This window comes from Cnephaeus nilssonii (assembly GCF_951640355.1).
Source record: "Cnephaeus nilssonii genome assembly, chromosome: 14".
NCBI classification, from domain to species: Eukaryota; Metazoa; Chordata; class Mammalia; order Chiroptera; family Vespertilionidae; genus Cnephaeus; species Cnephaeus nilssonii.
Genome location: NC_137085.1, coordinates 26,658,764 through 26,675,791, shown reverse-complemented (window position 1 = coordinate 26,675,791; position 17,028 = coordinate 26,658,764). Strand labels below are relative to the sequence as shown.

At 45.8% G+C, this 17,028-nt stretch overlaps 1 protein-coding gene across 1 annotated transcript in view; it reads right to left on the bottom strand.

The window, feature by feature from the left end:
* The window catches only part of HEMGN (hemogen), a 46,500-nt gene extending 29,542 nt beyond the window's left edge, over positions 1–16,958 (bottom strand). Inside the window, exons 1-2 of the mRNA XM_079789983.1 lie at positions 16,740–16,958; positions 15,493–15,708 (exon numbers count right to left, since the gene is read on the bottom strand). The gene's annotated coding sequence lies outside the window, so the exon portion shown is untranslated. The remainder of the gene's footprint in view (positions 1–15,492; positions 15,709–16,739) is intronic.
* Between the last annotated feature and the right edge of the window lie 70 nt (positions 16,959–17,028).

Genomic DNA, 17,028 nt, shown 5'->3' with positions numbered 1-17,028 from the left:
TTCTGCCTGCCTGATCGTCCCTAACCTCTCTGCCTGCTTGCCTGATCGCCCCTAACTGCCCTCCCCTGATGGCCTGATCTCACCCCCAACTGCCTCTGCCTGCCTGATCACCATTAACTGCTCTCCCTTGCTGGCCTGATCTCATCCTTAACTACCCTCCCCTGTTGGCCTGATCTTGCCCCCAACTGCCCTCCCCTGCTGGCCTGGTTGCCCCCAACTGCCCTCCCCTGCCAGCCTGATCGCCCTTAACGGCCTCTGCCTTGGCCCCCACCACCATGGCTTTGTCTGGAAGGAAGTTGGACGTCCAGAAGATGGCCAGTTGACTTGGTCTAATTAGCATATTACTCTTTTAGTAGTATAGATTATATAGGATAGGATTGCTTAAATAGCGGGGACACTTTTTCATCAGGAGGAGATGCTCTTGTAGACAAAAAAACATAATCCCTATATCTGGACTGTTAGCCAGCCATATGCACTATACTGCCAAACTGGTCATTAAAAAATTGAACTGCTTTCTTACACCTTACACCAAATAGCTGTTGCCCTTAAAACCCCTCCTCAGCCCCCACCTTAGGTCCTGCCTTCACAGTTCACCCAGATTTGGTTCTGATTGGTTGGTTTCTATGCCAGTCAGCGTCAAAAGCTCTGCCTCCTAGGCAGCCATTGGCTCCTTGCACTCTACCCAGATTTGGTTCTGATTGGTCAGTTCCTATGCCAGTCAGCGTCTCCGGGCCTATCAATGGGCCTGATCAGAGAGGTGGGGCTGATCAGCAGCCCCAGCAGAAGCCCAAAAGAAAGATCGGCTCGGCTGCTGGCCAGGCCCCGAGAGAAAGAGAGAGGCAAGGGCTAATCAACAGTTGCCATGGAGGCTACGGATCAGACCCTGCTTCTCTCTCCCCAGGCCTTCCTTCAGGCCTGATCTGCAGCCCCCTCAGTAGTCAGTGGTGGGTCACAGCACCCGCAGTGGCGGGCAGTCAAGTGCTGGGTTGCGGCGCCTGCAGTGGCAGGGCAGTCAGTGCTGGGTCGCTGACTTCCGGTTGGTCAAGCCTTCAGTCGTTTTGGATGTTATGACCCTGGGTTTTTATATATTAGGATAAGTTTGTGGTACAGTTGTTTTTTTAAAAACCACATTCAGATTTATCATTAATAAATTAAAATTTGAGGCCATTTGGCTATTTGGTTCCTTTGAGCAGTCTAAATGTGAAGCCATTACTATATTCTGATCTCAACTTTGCAGAAAATGGCTGACAGAGTTTTCCTGGGAGATGAGACACTGAGATGGGGAGGCCTCATGTTGGACATAGGGACATGATAATCCCCTTGTGCTGAAGTCGTCATTGTAAGGGAGGCTGGCGCCCCACGCCTTGGGTGACCTAGACCAGCAGTTCTTGGAGTCTGGTTTGGAGACCTCTCAGGGATACCGATACTCTTTCCAGAGGTCCAGAAAAATCAAAATTCTTTTCATGTCATTTGACTTTTTTTTTTGAGGGTATGCTTTTGTTTTGTTTTGTTTTGTGTGTGTGTGTTTTTTTTATCCTCACCCAAGGATATTTTTCTATTGATATTTAGAGAGAGTAGGAGAGAAAGGAAAGACAGAGAGAAATATCAATGTGAGAGGAACACATCGATTGGTTGCCTCCTGCAAGTGCAGCGACCAGCGCCTGGGCCTGGGAGGAGCCTGCAACCGAGGTACATGCCCTTGACCCCGAATCGAACCTGGGACCCTTTGGTCCACAAGTCAATGCTCTATCCACTGAACCAAACCAGCTAGGGCTCATTTGACTTTTTAACAGTATTGAAATATATTATATGATTTAATTTACATGAAATGTCCAGATCAGGCAAATCTATAGAGACAGAAAGAAGATTCACAGTTGTCAGGGACAAGGGGAGGCCAGAAGGGGGAGTTATCATGTTCTAGAACTAGGTAGTGGTGGTGGTTGCACAACACTGTGAATGTACTAAATGCCACTGAATTGAATACTTTAAAATGGTTTAAATGGTGAATTTTATGTTATATTAATTTTACCACAATAAAAAAAGACCAAAAAAATTAAAAAGTAAAGGTTGCACATTGTGTATGAGAGGCTCTTCCCATCCCGACTTGAAGCTGCTTGGGAATTTTCCTGGAAGTTCTCTTTGCCAGGTCTTTCAGTAGCTACATTCTTAGAGTAATGAAACATTTTTCTTATTCTGCTAACATTCTAGTTTAATGCGGGGTGGGGGGGTGGGTGACATGCAACTCTTCATCACAGATTCTGTTTCCAGGGAACCCAATCTCTTACAGTACTTTGGTCGCATTCCTTATATCATATTCCTGATATAAGATCTTGGCACATGGTAACTGCAGTTAAATATCACTTTTTGTTCATGTGTCTGTCTCTCCTAAGAGGTGACTCTAAAGGATAGGAGTATTTTCTTATTATTCCTAAAGCCCAGTATACCACACACACACACACACACACACGAATCCAAATATGGTGCTAATTAATAACTTTGTGTTAAGTACTTTTAAAAAGGCTTTACAACTTTATATACATTTTATAGATGCTTAAACTGAGGAAACAAAAACTTTAGGCCAGGAGAAGATGTTAAGACAGCAAAACCATATGATAGCATCTGGTATCAAATATGGCACATGGTTGGTGGTCAATAAAGGCCTGTTTCTTCTGGCAAAAGGAAAAACAATAACCTTAACATTCCTATGATTTGTTAAATGTTTCCATCTCTTTTTTAGACCTCATAGAGTGTCAGAGCTGGTTATCTCTCATGTGAGCTAGAGATAGGGCAGGGGAACTCTAACGTGCTCCTGTGAAAGAGATATGAAAGTGGAGCTTAAGGGGAGAGATCAGGAGTAGGGAAAGAAGTCTCCCAGATGCATAAGAGCAAAGAAGCTAATCAAGAAAGAAAGGGTAGCTTAAGATGACTGTTCAACCAGCCCTTAGGAATCCCCTACCCAGAAGAAAGGCCAGAAGAAGGCAGGAGACCTGGGTGCTAGGAGAGTCAGAGCACAGTACAGATGCCCTGGAACATGCATTTTCAACGGCAGTATGACCAAGCTTCAAGTCAAAGGGTACTTTGAGGCTTCCCACAAAAACCAGGTATGGTCTCTTGTCCTATCCCACCTAGAGGAATATCCCCAAAGGCAACTACCACCAACTCTTTTGGCAATTTCTTCTGATGTTTACCTGCATATTTATAAAAACCTGCTTCTGATGCTATTTCTTGATTTTTCCACTTTAGACATTATCTACTGACCTCCTACTATTAGAAGACTAGAGGCCCAGTACCCGAAATTCGTGCATGGGGGTGGGGAGTCCCCTCAGCTCAGCCTGCACTCTCTCCAATCCAGGACCCCTCGGGGGATGTCCAACTGCCTGTTTAGGTCCATTCCCAGGGATCGGGCCTAAACCGGCAGTCGGACATCCCTCTCACAATCCTGGACCGCTGGCTCCTAATCGCTCACCTTCCTGACTGCCTGGTTACCCCTCATTGCCCCCCCACGCAGGCCTGATCGCCCCTAACTGCCCCTCCTGCCGACCTGGTTGCCCCTAACTGCCCCCTGTTGCCAGCCTGGTTGCTCCTAACTGCCCACCCCCCGCTGGCCTGGTCGCCCCCAACTGCCCCCCTCTGCTGGCCTGGTCACCTCTAACTGCCCCCCTCCTGCCAGCCTAGTCGCCCCAACTGCCCCCCCCTGCTGGCCAGGTCACCCCCAACTGCCCCCCTGCTGGCCTGGCCGCCCCTCACGGCCCCCCCACACAGCCTGCTGTTCAGTCATTTGGTCATCCCTCACTAACTCCCCTGCCGGCCTAGTCGCCCCATGCAGCCTGCTTGTCCAGTTGTTTGGTTGTCCCTCACTAAACCCCCTGCCGGCCTGGTTGTAGACAGCCATCTTGTGAGGATGTGGTGGTCAATTTGCATATTACCTCTTTATTATATAGATTAGGATTTAGTTCTCTGCTACCACTCCTAAAAGCCTAGTGAGCACTAATAAAGGGAAACCAAGTGATCCATCTAAAAGGAAGGCAGTTCATAGCAGCACAATTTAGAATAGCTAAGATTTGGAAACAGCTTAAATGTCCATCAGCAGATGAATGGATTAGATAACTGTGGTACATCTACACAATAGAATACTATGCTGCTGTAAAAAAGAAGGAACTCTTAGCATTTGCAACAGCATGGGTGGATCTGGAGAGCATTATGCTAAGTGAAATAAGCCAGTCAGTGAGAGATAAATATCACATGATCTCACTCATTTATGTATAATAAAGAACATTACAAACTGTTGAACAAAAATAGAGGCAAAGAAGCATTGAACAGACTGTCAAACTACAGTGGGAAGGTAGGGGAGGGTTGGGGGGGGTAAGAAATCAACCGAAGGACTTGTATGCATGCATATAAGCAAAACCAACAGATGCAAGACACTGGGGGCAGGGGGACAAGGGCAAGTGCGGGTAGGGGAGGCCGGGGGGAGTTCAGTGGGGGTGGGGTGGGGAAAGAGACATATGTACTACTATTTGTAATACCTTAAACAATAAAATTTTTTTAAAAGAATTCAAAAATAAATAAATAAATAAAAGGAAGGCAGCTGCTACTCAGCAGGTTATTGCCAGAAAATACAGCTCCTTGTTGGCCGAATGTGTCAAGGTATGTTCATTTGCAAGTAACTACAACAACTGAAAAACTGACCTAACAGTGAAGCTCACACGAAAAGTCCAGGGCAACTTAAGCTTCAAGGTTGGTTTGATTCAGTAGAACTCAGCTGCTGGGAATATTCTTGCTCTCAGCCTCAGGAACCACTTCCCCCAAGGTTTACACCCCCTCCCAGAGTGAAGCAGGAATTCAGTGACTGGCTAACGTGAGAATACAAATTCCTGGCCCCCTTATTTCAATTTGGGACAACTCTGAAGGGCATGCCCATTCTTAAGGTTCTTGTAGGATCAGCTGAGGCCTTGGTTATAACTATTAAATTCGTGCACCTTAAAAGGAACTATTGTGGTGGTCAGCTTCTTCCATGCTCACCCTGTCTTCTTCACGTTGCCATAGGTGGATGACCTGAGAGCATTCCTCAATAAACTTCTGCATGCAACTCTCCATCACAGATTCTGTTTCCTAGAACCAAGAGTGTGTGTGTGTATGTGTGTGTGTGTGTGGGTGGGGTGGGGGGGTGGTAATCAGCCTTTCCCAATGCACATAGGCTGAGTCAGGGAGGATGGGGGTGGTACAAAACTTTTTATAAGGATTAAGAATCATATTGGGGAGGCAACTACTTGGATCTTTTGATATTTCAAGAGAAGGCAGAAACTGTTTATGTAAAAAGTCTCATGGTGTTTTAATGTTGGAAAATAACTGAGATATTTTTAAATGCTGTAAAGAGCCAACAAGACATGGTCCAATACCCACATTTCAGCAGTTTTCAAACTTGGCCAGAGGTAATACAGGTGTGTTTTGTAGACCAGAGAGCAAAGCTAGGACTCTGGTTATATGAAGTCAACATTTCAGCTCAACCTAAGGAACAGTTTCCTAATGATTAGAGCAGTGGTCAGCAAACTTCGGCTCTCGAGCCACATGCGGCTCTTTGGCCCCTTGAGTTCTTAGCAAAGGCCAACTTAGGAGTACCCTAATCAAAGTTAATAACAATGTACCTACCTATATAGTTTAAGTTTTAAAAATTTGGTTCTCAAAAGAAGTTTCAATCGTTGTACTGTTGATATTTGGCTCTGTTGACTAATGAGTTTGCCGACCACTGGATTAGAGCAATATGGAAATGGAACAAAGCCCTTCAGGAAAAGGTGAGTTCCTTGGCACAAAGTCCATGTTTGAGTCTGTTAGACTTTGAACTATATGATCTTTGAGACCCAGGTTTTGGGTTCCTTCCTGGGTTGGGGCTCTGTGAGAGGCAACAGATTGATGTTTCTCTCTCTCTCTCCCTCCCTCCCTCCTTTCCTCTCTAAGATCAATAAAAATAAAAAAGAACAAGAAAGAGACCTTGGAAATGAAACTATTATAACTGGAATGAAACAAATTTGGTGCCATAGCCAGTTTTGCTCAGTGGATAGTGTCAGCCTGCGGGTTGGAACCTGCAACCAAGGTATGTACCCTTGACCAGAATCAAATCTGGACCCTTCAGTCTCTGGGCTGATGCTCCATCTACTGAGCCAAACCGGCTAGACTAGCATAATATTTATTAATATGCTTTTATTGATTTCAGAGAGAGGAGGGGAGAGGGAGCCATAAAAACTTAGATCAATCTATTGGCTGCCTCCTGCATGCCCCCTACTGGGGATTAAGCCCATAACCGGGGCATGTGCCCTGACAAGGAAACAAATTGGCAATCTCTTGGTGCATGGGACGATGCTTAAACAACTGAGTCACACCAACTGCGCTAGCATTATATGTATATACTAGGGGCCCAGAGCACAAATTCGTGCACCTTAAAAGGAACTGTGGGCCACGAGGCTGAGGTGGGCACAGGGGCGGGTCTCAGCCCATACACTGTACCACTACCTGGCACATCCCGCCGAGGTCCCCCCTCACCCCCATCCCATCTGCTGGCAGCCCCGCTCCCATGCACTGACAGCACCGGCCTGCTCGCACCTTCTGACTGCACGGAGCAATTGGGGCCAGTACCAGCAGCAGGTGTGAGCGGAACCGGCACCGTCAGTGGGTGTGAGCGGCAGCTGCTAGCTGCTGCCCTGATCGCCCCTAGGAGCTGGGGGAGGTGGAGAAGCCCTCAGGGGCGATCAGGACGGCAGGCTGGCAGCAGCTGCTTGCACCCGCTGACAACACTGGGCGATAGGGACCAGTGCCGGGCACCAGCAGCGGGTGCAAGCCAGCTGTGGTGTGAGCAGGGCCATTGCTGGCATTGGGTGTGAGCAGCGACTGCTGGCCCCAATTGCCCCTCAGGAGCAGGGGGAGATGAAGAATCCCTGAGGGGCTATCGGGGCCCATAGCCACTGCTTGCACCCGCTAACAGCGCTGAGCGATCGGGGCCAGTGCTGGGCACCTGCAGTGGGTGAGAGCGGTGGCTCCGGCACTGGCGGCAGGTGCAAGCAAGGCCAGTGCAGGAAGCAGGTGTGAGCACCCGGTGGGACCGCAGCACATGGGAGCAAAGAATTTTCAGTAACCATCAGAGGCTCGCCCCGATGACAGCAACTGGTGTCCCGCTGGGTCTGTCGCCCCTGCTCATCTGCTCCACCATCCCGCCACGGCTGATGCCCACCATGTTCTGCGCACACTCCCTAGTGATCAGCGCACGTCATAGCGACTGGTTGTTCGGTTGTTCCACCATTCAGTCTATTTGCATATTAGGGTTTTATATATATAGATATATGTTTTTTTAATCCTCACCCGAGGATATTTTTCCATTGATTTTTAGAGAGAGAATGGAAGAGAGAGGGAAAGACAGAAATATCAATGTGAGAGAAACACATCGATTGTTGCCTCCTGCACACACCCTGACCAGGGCTCGGGCCAGGGCAACAAGGTACATGCCCTTGACCGGAATCGAACCCAGGACCCTTTGGTCCTCAGGCTGACACTCTATCCACTGAGCCAAACTGGCTAAGGCTAGCATAATATTTTTAAGGTGCATCCATGCTGTAGCATGTATCAATACCTCATTCCTTCTTATGGTTGAAAAAATTCCATTGTATGGATATACCACATTTTGTTTATCCATTCACCAGTTTATAGACATTTTAGTTGTTTCCAACTTATGGCTATTATAAATAATGCTGCTATAAACAAATTTTGCATGAACAAATATTTTCACTCTCTTGAGTTTATACTTTGGAGTGAAATTGCCGGATCTATGCTTAACTTTTTGAGGAATTGCCAAACTGTTTTCTGCAGCAGCTTCACCATTTTACATTCCCACCAGCAATGCACAAGGGTTCCACGTCCTCACCAACACTTGTCCATTTTTAAGATAGCCATCCTAGTGGGTGTGAAGTAGTATCTCATGGAGGTTTGATTTGTATTTCCCTAATGCCTGATAATGTTTAGCTTCTTGTCATGGGCTTATTGATCATTTGTATATCCTCTTTGGAGAAATGTCTACTCAAATTCTTTGCCCATTTTTAATTGGGTTGTCTCTTTATTGTTGAGTTCCAATAGTTCTTTTATATTCTGAACTAGAGGCCCGGTGCACGAAATTCGTGCACAGGGGGGGGGTGTCCCTCAGCTCCGCCTGTACCCTCTCCAATCTCGGACCCCTCGAGGGATGTCCAACTGCCCATTTAGGCCCGATCCCACCGGGCAGTCAGACATCCCTCTCACAATCCAGGATTGCTGGCTCCCAACTGCTCGCCTGCCTGCCTTCCTGATTGCCCCTAACCGCTTCTGCCTGCCAGCCTGATCACCCCCTAAGCACTCCGCTGCCAGCCTGACTGATGCCTAACTGCTCCCCTACCAGCCTGTTTGCCCTCAACTTCCCTCCTCAGCTGGCCTGGTCACCCCTAACTGCCCTCCCCTGCAGGGTTGATCGCCTCCAACTGCCCTCCCTTGCAGGCCTGGTCCCTCTCAACTGCCCTCCCTTGCAGGCTGGGTGCCTCCCAACTGTCCTCCCCCGCTGGCCATCTTGTGGTGGCCATCTTGTGTCCACATGGGGGCAGGATCTTTGACCACATGGGGCAGCCATATTGTGTGTTGGAGTGATGGTCAATCTGCATATTACTCTTTTATTAGGTAGGATAGAGGCGTGGTGCAGGGGTGGGGGCCAGCTGGTTTGCCCTGAAGGGTGTCCCAGATCAGGATGGGAGTTCCCTTGGGGCATGGGGCGGCCTGAGCAAGGGGCCTGTGGTGGTGTGCAGGCCAGCCACGCCCCCTGGTGACCCAAGCAGAGGCCCTGGTATCTGGAATTTATTTACCTTCTACAATTGAAACTTTGTAGCCTGGAGCGGAGCCAAGCCTGCTGCTCGCTCCGTGGCTGGCAGCTATTTCTGTTGGGGTTAATTCACCTTTTATAATTGAAACTTTGTAGCCTTAAGCAGAGGCCTGGGCCGGCCAGGGTGTGCGGAAAGCTTTGCTTCCTCTGTTGCCGGGGGCAACCCTGGCCTGCTCTCTCCAGCTCCGTGGCTGCCGCCATTTCTGTTTGGATTTGTTTACCTTCTATAATTGAAACTTTGTAGCTTGAGTGGAGGCTTAGGCCTGCAAGTGCAGGTGGAAAGCTTGGCTTCCTCTGTTGCCTGGGAAACCTTGCTCTCTGCGGCTGTAGCCATCTTGGTTGTGTTTATTTGCATATCTGCTCCTGATTGGCTGGTGGGTGTGGCTTGTGGGTGTAGCGGAGTTAGGGTCAATTTGCATATTACTCTTTTATTAGGTAGGATACAAGTCCCGTAGTAAAAACATGATTTGCAAATATTTTCTCCCATTCCATGCATGGTCTTTTACTTAAAAAAAAATATATATATATATATTCCTCACCCGAGGATGTTTTTATTGATTTTAGAGAGTGAGGGAGGGGGAGAAACATCAATGTGAGAGAGAAATATTGATTGGTTTTCTCTAGTACCTGCCTGGACCAGGGATTTAACTTGCAACCTAAGTATGTGCCCTGACCAGGAATCAAACCTGCAGTCTTTTGGTGTATGGGATGACACACAAGACAACTGAACTACCTGGCCAGGGCTGTCTTTTACTTTCTTGATGGTGTCATTGGAAGCACAAACGTTTTCAATTTTGCTTAAGTCCAATTTATCTCTTTTTTTTCTCTGATATGTTATGCTTTTGGTGTTATATCTAATCCAAGGTCATGAAAATTTATCCTGTTTTCTTCCAAGTCAGTTTTAGGTCTTATATTTAAGTCTTTGATCCATTTTTTATTGATTTTAGAGAGAGGAAGAGAGAGAAACATCGACAGGTTTCCTACTATATGCACCCCAACTGAAGACTGAACCCATACCTGGGTATGTGCCCTGATGGGGCATTGAATCCTCCATCTTTTGGTGTATAGGACAACGCTCCAACCAAGCCACACAGGCAAGGGTATCTATGACCCATTTTGAATTAATTTTTGTATATGGTATGAGGTAGGGGTTCAACTTCTTTCTTTTGCATGTGAATATATAATAGGCCAGTCCATATGTTTAAAAAAGACTGTTCTTTTCACATTGAATTATCTTGTCACACAGGTTTTCAACCTTGTCATTAGTTGAAAACTGATTGACAAAAAAAATGTTAAAGGTAATACCTAGTTTAGGCAATGGTGAGGGAAGTCTTAATCACTGTTCATGGGAGTGCAAAAGTAGTACAGCAGCTCAAGTGAAATTTGCTATGCATATCAAAATCTGAAATACATATATATGCTTCGATTGAGAAATTATACTTCTAGGAATTTATTTCAAGGAGCTAATTGCACAAAGATGTTATGTATAATGGTGAACAACTGGAAGAAACCTAAATGTCAATCAGTAGTAAACCAGGTAAATAAAGTATGCTATATCCATACAGTGAAATATGACACAGACTTTAAAAATGATGAAATAAAAAAAAGATATTTAAAAAAATGATGAAATAGACTTTTATCTATTGACTTGGAGCAGTGGTCGGCAAACTGCGGCTTGTGAGCCACATGTGGCTCTTTGGCCCCTTGAGTTTTTAGCAAAGGCCAGCTTAGGAGTACCCTAATCAAAGTTAATAACAATGTACCTACCTATATAGTTTAAGTTTAAAAAATTTGGCTCTCAAAAGAAATTTCAATCGTTGTACTGTTGATATTTGGCTCTATCAACTAATGAGTTTGCCGACCACTGACATGGAGGAAACCCTATGATTTACTGAGAAGTAAAAAATAAAAGCATGTTACAACTTATAGCTCTTTTTGAATTTGTCTAGTATGTCTTCCGGTTTTATACGTAAGGTCCTCCCTAAAAAAAAAAAAAGCACGTTACAAAGCACCATTTATGCATTTATAGAATATACTAGGGGCTCAGTGCACAAATTCATGAACCTTGGAAAGAACTGTGGGCCGCGAGGCTGCGGTGGGCACTGGAGTGGGTCTTGGCCCATCCTCTGCACCCCTGCCCGACCCCTCCCACCACGGTGCCCTCTCTGCCGACAGCCCTGTTCCTGTGCTGCCGCACCAGCCCCACTTAACCCTCAGAAGCAGGGGGAGGTGAAGAAGCCCTCAGGGGTGATTGGGGCCAGCAGTGGGTGCTCAAACCTGCTAATGGTGCTGGCCCCACTCGCACCCACTCGCACCCACTGCTGGAGCTGACCCCAATCACTCCGCACTGTAAGCAGGTGCAAGTGGGGCTGGTGCCGGCAGCAGGTGCAAGCACCGGGTGGGACTACAGTGCACAAGAGCAAAGAATTTTCAGTAACCAGAGGCTCACCAGGATGACAGTGACCAGTGCCTCGCCTTGGTCTGGCATCCCCGCTCACCTGCTCTACCATCCCGCCATAGCCGACACGCGCCATGTTCTGCACGTGCCCCCTGGTGGTCAGCACACATCATAGTGACCGGTTGTTCGGTTGTCCCGCTGTTCGGTCTATTTGCATATTAGGGTTATATATATATATATATATATATATATATATATATATATATATATATACACATACACACACACATATATATATACATATATATATATTTACATATGCATATACAATCATGGAGAAAATATTCACAAAAATATTAACAGTGGTTGCCAGTAGGTAATGAGATTTAGGCTGACTTTTATTTTCTTCTTTATACTTTTTTTGCATTGCATGAATTTGCTACATGAATATGTATTGTCTTTACATTCAGAAAAAGAAAAGCTATTTTCATTTTGTAGGAGCATGTCAAAGAATATATATTGTACAGGACAATTCAAATGGCATGGAAATATGTTCGTAATATATTACTAAATGAAAAAAGCAAGTTACAGTACCATCCTGCTTTTTAAAAATTTAATGTAATATATACAGTATTTCCTAGGTACTATGATAGTTTATTTTTTTACTATCTACTATTTCTGAAGTAAGGATGTCTCTTATAATCACTATGAATATTTAATGTAGTGGGTTTCCCCCTTGCTGCCTCCCTGAAAAGCTGTTATTAATGAGATGATGCTTCTGGCAATCTGAGACTTGAGAAAGTGCCATATGTGTATAGAGAAAAGACTGGAGGAATAGACACCAAAACGTGATCAGTGTGTGCTTAGCCCTGAATTGAGATTTTTATTTTCTTCTCTTTGTTAAGCATAGTTTTGAAGTTTTCTATAGTATATACATAGATAGACATAAAAAGAAACCTGGCTGCCCTGCTTTCCTTCCTTCCTTTATTATTATTGTTTCTTTTCTTTAAAGATCTAATTGGCTTTAATAGATGATTCATGAATTGGACAGCACTTCTTCTAGCAACTACAAATGTGCTCCTGCCCTGCTTTTCAAGAAGTAGTGTGTGTGTGGGGGGGGGAATAACTAGATTGTGAGGGTATTTGGGACGTTTGGCCTTTACCAAAATGAGACTAGCAAACTAGGGAGCACACAAACTACCTCGGGAGTGTCAGAGTCCAGAGTGAGGGAGGACTACCTTGCATGGCCACCAAGGGGCCTGTGGCCTGGCCAGACCTGGCAAAGCAAGCTTGAGAACAGATGGGAAAGTTCAGTCAGCAGGAGCAGGACTCTTGGATAGTTCTGTGTGGACAAGGAAATCCCTGTGAGGGAGGAGATAGTCCAGATGGTGGGGATAGTGGCTAATTATGGAGGAGATGCATATCCAACACTGTGGGGCCACTCAGATATTTTCCAGTCGAGCTCAGGAGCACATTCCCAGTTCATGATGAGCAACCAAGGATTGCATGAAACAGAAAATTAGTTCACCCCTTTTGAGAATCAAAACTTATCTCGGTTTGGGGTGATGCCTTTCCTCAAAGGAGCAGGGTAACTACAGGAAACCTGGACACAGAGCAGAGGTGGAGGACTGATGGCCACAGCAGAACTTCTACATCCCGAGAAGACCAGCAAGCTCTGGCCTCTACTTAGGGTAAGGGAGTGACTAAGGCAGGGGCACAGAGGAGGGTGCCAGGCACTGTGCCAGGTAGAAGCTTCACCCACACGATCACGTGTAATCCTCACAAGCCTCATTAGGATCCTTCTCTAAAAGGGAAAAATAGCCTGGCCACGGTAGCTCAGTGGTTGAGCGTGGACCTATGAACCCGGAGTTCACCGCTGGATTCCCGGTCAGGGCACATGCCTGGGGTTGCAGGCTCAGTTCCCAGTGTGGGGCGTGCAGGAGGCCGATCAATGGTTCTCTCTCATCACTGATGCTTCTATCTCTCTCCCCCTCTCCCTTCCTCTGTGAAATCAATAAAAATATATTTATAAAAAAAAATAAAAGAAAAAAACATTCAGCAAAATGAATACTCATATTTATCGTATTAACTCATTGTTTTTTGTAAAGAGGTGGGAAAAACAAGTCTCAAAAAAAATCTTTAATCTGACCCTAATGTGTTTTCAAAATTGTGTATAACATAGAAAAAAAAAGCTGAAAGGATATATACCTTAATAGTGGGTATATCTCAATGGTAGGAATTTAACTTTTAAATTTTATTTTCTGTATGTTTTTTTCTCCCCTGAATCCCGGCAATGCGTATGTAAATCTTCTTGAAGCAAAGAAAACAAAAAAGGTTTTTCAGAAGCAGTCGTGAGGACTAGTGGATCAAAGTAATGAGAATGAATTACAGTGAGACCTTAATGACAGAAAAATCCAGATTCTTACTAGCTATGTGAGTTCCACTTGGCTTCTCCAAGTCTGTTTCCTAAACAATAAAAGGGATTATAGTCTTGTCCCAGTGAGCTGTTGCCAGGATTAACTGAAATGCAATATACATGAAAGTCCCAAGCACAGTACTTGGCATAAAGATGGTGCTTAATAAATACTAAACCCGACTCTTGATAGTCACAGCTCTTCCTTGCTGCCCCAGGAAGGCCTAGCACCTACAGCTATCTCAGAGAACAGAAAGGAATTTGGTTCCCTTGTCAAAGGCCCTTTACTGGACCTGCAGCTGCCTACACACCTGACACTCTGCCCTCCTCTGTTTACCATCTGGAGACTTTTAAGTTCTCACTCTTACCCAATTTTCATCTATTTGCCTCTCCCTCTCCCTTTGTCTCAACAATCTCAGCTGCCTAGGTAGTATTCTTGAGTACATGCGACATTATTTTCAACATAATACATATTTGCAGAGCACCTATGTTCTAAAGATGGCCCAGGCTTCCTACTCCCTATTTATATCATCCAGAAATATCCATATGAGCTCACAGTCCAGTTGAAATTTTAGAACCTTCAACAACCCCATGTGTTGCCTAACTGCTATAACAGGTACACACACCATGCTATGGAATGTCAGAGGGCAGATTAAGCAATGGATGCACATGTGTATAGCAGAGGACGGTTAGTTTTTCAAAAGTAATGATTTCTTCCTATGTTGTACACCAGCTTCATATACTGTCTTTACAAAAGAGAAAGGGTGCCATTTTGCCAAACTGACTTCACAGCCAGTTAGATCAATGCCTGAACTGGGCTATTTCCTCTCATCTTCAGATTTATGAAAATTTGTTCCCAGCAACAAATTTGTGGAAAGTTCGGTCATCTGATGGTTTGACCAATGACCTGGTGGTGCTGAGGCATTGGAGAGGAGAGAGGTCCAAGGAGTCACAAATTAGAGTGTTCCCCTCAGACAATTATTATTGGAATACACACACATTCTGATTAACAGGCAGTTTTAAGACTCAAAAGGGACCAAAACCAGGCATTATTTGACATTTGCATTACTTATTAGACAAACATGTCAATGGAAGTAAAAAAAATATTTCCTCTATAGTTCAGACTCCCTAATAAACTAATAAGCTGTTTTCATTTTCCTTATTCCTTCCAGTCCTTATTCAAATCCATAAATCCATGAACATGATAATAACCATGGATTAGATACAATGACAGTCTACATTCTACGTCTTCCTCACACCCAGATGCATACTCAGAATGACGTTAAGTACAGCAATATTCAAAACCAGGGCACGGTAACAGCCCCTTCAGGCCCGTGGACTGACAGTCCAGTGGGAGATGTTGGCAGGGTAGTGAGACACACCCTGCTCTGCCTGTGTTATTTATGCCTCTGGCAGTGAAGCCCCTGACAAAGAAGCATGTCACTGGAACACATGCTCTTTGTTCATAGAGGTGCATGCCAGCACCGGCTGTGTCAGAAGGGACAGTACGGGGTCTGTAGTCTCTCCTCCTTTGGCTGTTTTGCTTTCTTTCTATTTGCTGCACATTGTGGTTATGTTTATTAATTACTTTGTAGCTTAACCTTATAAAACACACATTTATCTTGTGAGGAGAGTCCTTCATACCCCTATGAGTTGGTCATAGAGGATAGGGTCCCAAGATTTGCCTGGTTTTTCCCTAAGGATCAGTACCACCTCTCCCATGAGCCACCGGTTTACCAGTCTCTCTAGCACAGAGCTACCATGTCCCAGTCTCCTTCAGCACCTCCCCCTTACCTGCAAGATGGCACCTGCATGTTCTTTTTGGTATTAAAGGTGCTCTACAGATGTTCCAGACCTCATGTTCCAAATCAGGCCCCCATGCTCAGACTTCATTCCAATCAGAATGATTGTATCGCAGAAAAGATGGCAGGCTTTAGAGTTAGACCCATCTGGGTTTAAACCCTAGCTCCTCCTCTTGTTGGCCATGCAGCTTAAGGTTCAGTTCCTCATCTGTAAAATGATTAAAATAAAATCTACTTCACAGAGGTGTCTTTGAATTAAATGAGAAAGAACACATCAAGCCCTAAAAGTGGATGATCCATCATTGCTTTCGAGCTCATGGAACTGATTTGCTAGTTTTTTTTCATAAAAGCCTTCATCTCACGGCCTTGTAGTTCTCACAACCTTATAGTTAGTCCTCGTGTGACATCCTGAAGAGCACTTATCCTCACCATTTTCCCATCACAGAGATGTCTGCTAAGACTAACATTTTTAAGACTTGGGAAACGGCATACCAGAAAGTTTTTGCCTTTCCCAGAGCCTTTTAAAAACATTCTTTTGCTTTGAAAATTTAATTGATTACATATTTTTTAAAATTGTTATAAGTAGTTTTGTTTGCCACAGGTAGAATGGGAGGGGGAAGTCTTAACTTTAAGAAAACCTTAGGTTGATGCATAGAATTGTTTTTCTCTACTCACAAGTTGTTCCCAATCTTTGGAGCCTTTTGTCTATATTAGAAATAAGGTGGTATCTGATTAGACATATGATGCATTTACTTATTTGAAGCTGAATATAGGTATGTTACTTTAGGAGGTCTGCAAAGCAAACTTAATGCTCTAACCCTGGCTTTCAGGGAGTTCTCTGAACCGGACCATTACAAAGGCTACCTGCCAAGCTTCACCCAAAACCGAGACCATGAAGAATTCACACACCTCACAGGGGTTCCCTAAGGAATAATGGGATAAAAGTCTACGGACACACTGTAAAACTCCAAGGCCCCATTAGAAATGCTAATTGCTGCCCTGCTAGCCTACATTTAACTGTTAGAAACCCAGGGAGATTCTACTGAACTGGGGGACGCTCGGCTCCTCCGTGGCTGGGGCAAGCGTCCGCAGTAGCACCCGTCCCCGCGAAGGCCGACTCCACCCGGTGCCACGCGATGCAACACGGGGTGACCGCGATTCCGCTCCCGGCGGGGGTCCTCTTAGCCCTTCCATGGCCACCCGGCCAAGGAGACAGCGGGGTTCGGGCTGCGGACTCACACTGTGGGGCGTAGAAGGTGAACCCGAAAGCCCCATGTCCCGCGCTCCCTTCACGTGTCCCACTTTCGCGGGCGTCGGGCTGGCATGGCCGAGCCTCCGCGGCCGGACCTGGCCTTACGGACCCCCGAAGCCGGACTCTAAAGCCTCCTCTCCCCACGAGCCCTCCGGGCAAACGTCCAAGTGCGGGTCGGAGACCCGCGTCTGGGCGCAGCGAGGTGGGCCCGGGGGGGGTGGGGTCTCAGTTGGGCGGTGGGCGGGGAAGCCCCCAGAGGAAGGTCTTACATCAGCC